The 4247-nt window shown below is 39.1% G+C and overlaps 1 pseudogene; it reads left to right on the forward strand.

Moving 5' to 3' along the window:
• The window catches only part of LOC120737894, a 6518-nt pseudogene extending 2660 nt beyond the window's left edge, over positions 1–3858 (forward strand).
• Positions 3859–4247: the final 389 nt, after the last annotated feature.

The raw sequence follows: 4247 nt of genomic DNA on the forward strand, positions 1-4247 counted from the left end.
TGCATGCCAATATTATTATCTAGTAGCTGCAGTGAATGAGTTTTGTGTAATGACTGCAGCTGAGACAAAACAGTAAGTAGAAACAAGCAACACCTTTTCTTAAAACGATAAAAGCCCATCTGGATGGATGGCTACATCGCTTTAATGCTTTATATATCAAGTGGTGCCTTCACACATGTACAAGTTACCCATGGCATGTGCCCTTTTAGACAATCACAGAGGCATAACAAGCCAGATGCTCTTTAGCCTGAAGCATGTGTATTTCTGTGAAAAATGTCTAAATGTGATTCATCAGATAAAATAAGTTTTCTACTTTTCCTCAGTCCGTTGGAAATGGGCTTGACAAACCAGAAATATTTGTGAATTATATATTAATTCCTTGCGTAACTTGCTTTAGGGAACATGGCAGCAAATTTTTTTCTGTGATATGTGCTGTTGATGAGTAAATACCTAATGCTTACCTAATGTGTCGCTTGTGTTTCTTGCTGTCATATTGCTTATAGTGAACAGAACAATTCAGTGATAAAATAAACCAATTTGCACGGGTGATTGTTTCATTCTCTCTGTCTCACACCCAAAATATACAAACTTATCACAATCTGCACACTGACCTAAAGTGACCTTTGACCTACAGCAAGAAAAAGTAAATAAATGTAATAACTGTTATCTGATGATTATCTTACATGTCTTAATTTTATGCCTTTTAGTTTTTAAATTCTTACTGTTTTTAACTTTTATTGTTTTTATTTATTGCTTTTATTTATTCATTCTTTTTTTTTTTTTTTTTTTTAGTTCAAATAGCTGTACAGCACTTTGGTTGAAAGCGCTTTATAAATAAAGTTACTATTATTCTTATTATGATTAAAATACTATATCACCATGCAAACAACATTTATTACTTATCAGATCCCACAAGGCTTGTTTGTATTAAATCATTTTATTCATGAAAATAATATTACAAAATTAATGTCAAACCATCCACATTTTTCATAATTAAGACATAGAGTTAAACAGACTGGTTGTAAGTATCTTTAATGCAGATATGTACCTTTGAAGCCCTCTGACATTTTGGGCTGTGTATTCCCAGCAGAAAAAAAAAACAAAAACATAACAACAACATGCTTTTGATTGTGGCTTATCAAGACAGTTCACGTGATTACACAGCAATTTGATTTCCATAAACTTAAAAAAAAAAAAAGCATGTGAAGTCATGAGCCTCACGAGCTTTCTAAGATTTTTTGTATCAGAGCAACATAACTGGAACAAATCAACTCAGATGATTTAAAAAGGAGGTTAACAAGGTCTCAAGTGACATAAGATAAGGTTTCTTTCTCTTTTTTCTTTTTTTTCTTCTTTGCAGGGGGCGGGGTTGGTCAGTGTTTAACCCCTCTGACGATGCTTCCTTTTTTGACGTACGCACGACTCCGACCAATAGGAGCCTGATGCGCATCCCAGGCAGGCCCCATAAACAGGATAACTACCGAATAGGCCAGCCAGACCCGCAGGGCAACGGAACTTCATCCTTGTTTATTTGTCGGTCCTGAGCAGAGTCCAAGCGCGCCTTAACCATGAGCACAAAAGTCGGCGACATCGTGGAGGAGTTCCACACAGACAACAAGATGTCAACCGTCAAACAACCACCACGAGAACATCCCGCAAAGAGTTGGAGGACGCGTCTCGGTTACCGGCGCTGGAGACCGCCTACACCGACATCTCAGGCATCTTGGGATGACACCGACCGGGAGGGACTGTTGCGCACCCCGTTGCGCGCAGCCAAAGCCATCCAGTTCCTCACCACGGGCTACCATGAGACCATCGATGGTGAGTCACCTGGGAAAAAGTTGAGAGAGGATGAGAGAGTGAGTTAGCAAAAATGATCTTAACTCAGTATTCAGCATCTTTTTACTTATGAACGTTTGGTTGGTCAAATCATGATATTTTAAATCTTCAACAGACGTTAAAATTAAAAGATCAAGGCACAAAATAGCGGGTAGATCAAGTATTATTAGTATAAGCATTATTATTATGATTCCAGGATATTGAAAAGATTTCAGATGAATGTTTCCTTAACTTAAGTAAAGATAATGGAATAATTTAAATGCATATGTTTGCTTTTGTATCACCAGCATCTTAAACAATGCCATATTTGATGAAGACCACGATGAGATGGTGATTGTGAAAGAACATAGACATGTTTTCAACTATTGAACACCACATTGGTGCCCTTTTTTTGGCAAGGTAGGTCTATGTGATTGAAAGAAATGTTACATTTTAAAAAAGAAAGAGTGAGACAAGAAAAAAAGCTTTCTTACTCATTAAGCATTGTTCAGTGAATTAATTTCAGCATTCAAACCGCTAATACCTGACCTCCTGTATTTTTCTCTGATTATGTGCTCTCACTGGCTGTCGTCCCTCTCCAGGTTCACAATCGGTATATTCCCAACAAAAAAGTGGTGGGACTGAGCAAGCTGCAAGGTAACAGAGTACGCACCCACACACACACATTCACTGTACCCTCACAGCTGCCACTGTGTCTGTATGTTTTCTCGTGTTAGTGTCAGCTGACTGTGTTCTTTCTGTTATTCCAGTGCATTGACCTGGAGGCTTAGAGCCTAAACACACTGGCTATCATCTAGGCCTCTCATCAGACACAAGTCTAAACTCTGCTCGCTCTCGAGCCATGAGAAAATCCTTTTGGACCTGTGGGAATCCCAGACTATTATCACAGCCTCTCTGCTTGTCTCCTTCTCCTCCTGTCCTAAAATATCTCTTTAAATCTGAATATAGTGATGCAGAGTTACAGTAGCTGCAGATGAACTTGAGACAGTCTCACTAACGTTGAACTGTGAATGACAAATTCACAGAATGTGACTGATTCACAAATGACAAGTTATACAGTCTGCTGGCTGGAGAAGAGGCCGGTAGTCAGGGACTGATGCCAGACTGTGTTTATTAAAAACTGAATCATTATTAATGAATCTCCTTGGCTTTGCTTGTGTTCCGATTTCTGCAGGATTGTGGAGATCTTCAGCCGTAGGCTTCAAGGGTAAGCAACCGGCAAATGTGTGCACGCAGTAACAGCATGAAACTGGCATTGTCTAGTGTACCGTATAAGCTGAATTTCTTTGTTTTGTTTTGGTTTCAGTTCAAGAGCGACTGACTAAGCAGATCGCCGTTGGGATATCTGAGGCTCTGCAGCCAAAAGGTGTAGCTGTGGTTATTGAAGCGGCGTAAGTACAAACATACACACACTACCTACCTTCAACATTATTATCTGTACAGCTTAAAGCTGCTGTTATATTGCACAGATATTCATATAGCATTATATGACACAAAATACTGGCCTTAAGCAGAGCTTAGGAGCCAGTAAGCTCAGGAGCTGCAGAGGTTTGATAAGCGCACTTGTGTGTTTTGCAGGCACATGTGTATGGTGATGCGTGGTGTCCAGAAGATGAACAGCCGCACAGTGACAAGCGCCATGCTGGGAGTCTACCTCGAGGACCCCAAAACCCGGGAGGAGTTCCTGTATCTTTCACGGCGCACTTAACAGACATTACGTGCCATCCACTCCTGAGCCACTGTCTACAGTTGCACGTGGAAAGCTCTAGAGTTTCCAGGGGATCTGCATCTGACTGCTGCAGATCCAAGACCTTCACCTATCAATCTAACCTCAATACACTGAAACCGTGAAGATTTCAGTCTTACTGCTGATCATCTATTGTTGGAATCACTGTGAACACAACATACTTACTTTGATGGTGCCTTTAGAAGATATTGTACAGTCTTGATTGGCAGTATAGTATATTATTATTGCCAAGTATACAACTTCAGTGCAATATTGTACTTAAGATTTAAAAATTTTTCTGATGGGACATTCACAGGTGCTCTTGCAAAGTTATTGCATTTGTTATTCACTGGTTTTGCTAATTTAACAAAACTTGTGTCCTTTATAAATACATTTATAAAGTCTTTTATGCATTATGTGGTATTTTAGGATGCATATTCAACGGTTATGGCTGTAAAATGATTCAAATGAGTAGAGCTGATAGAAGTACTGAGTAGATGTTTGTTTGATCAGTGGCCACTGTGACAAGTCAAAAGCAGCATTCTGAAAGTTTTCAGTCCAATTTTGTTCATGTTGAAAAATAAATAAAACCTCAAGGGCAACTTACTGTTGTGTGTTTTGAACTATTCGATTGACATTATATAAGATTGTAAGTATGTAGAGCGTTCATACTGTGGAACAA

The sequence above is a fragment of the Simochromis diagramma genome, unplaced genomic scaffold, assembly GCF_900408965.1.
Source record: "Simochromis diagramma unplaced genomic scaffold, fSimDia1.1 OVJJ01000402.1, whole genome shotgun sequence".
In the NCBI taxonomy this organism is placed as follows: Eukaryota; Metazoa; Chordata; class Actinopteri; order Cichliformes; family Cichlidae; genus Simochromis; species Simochromis diagramma.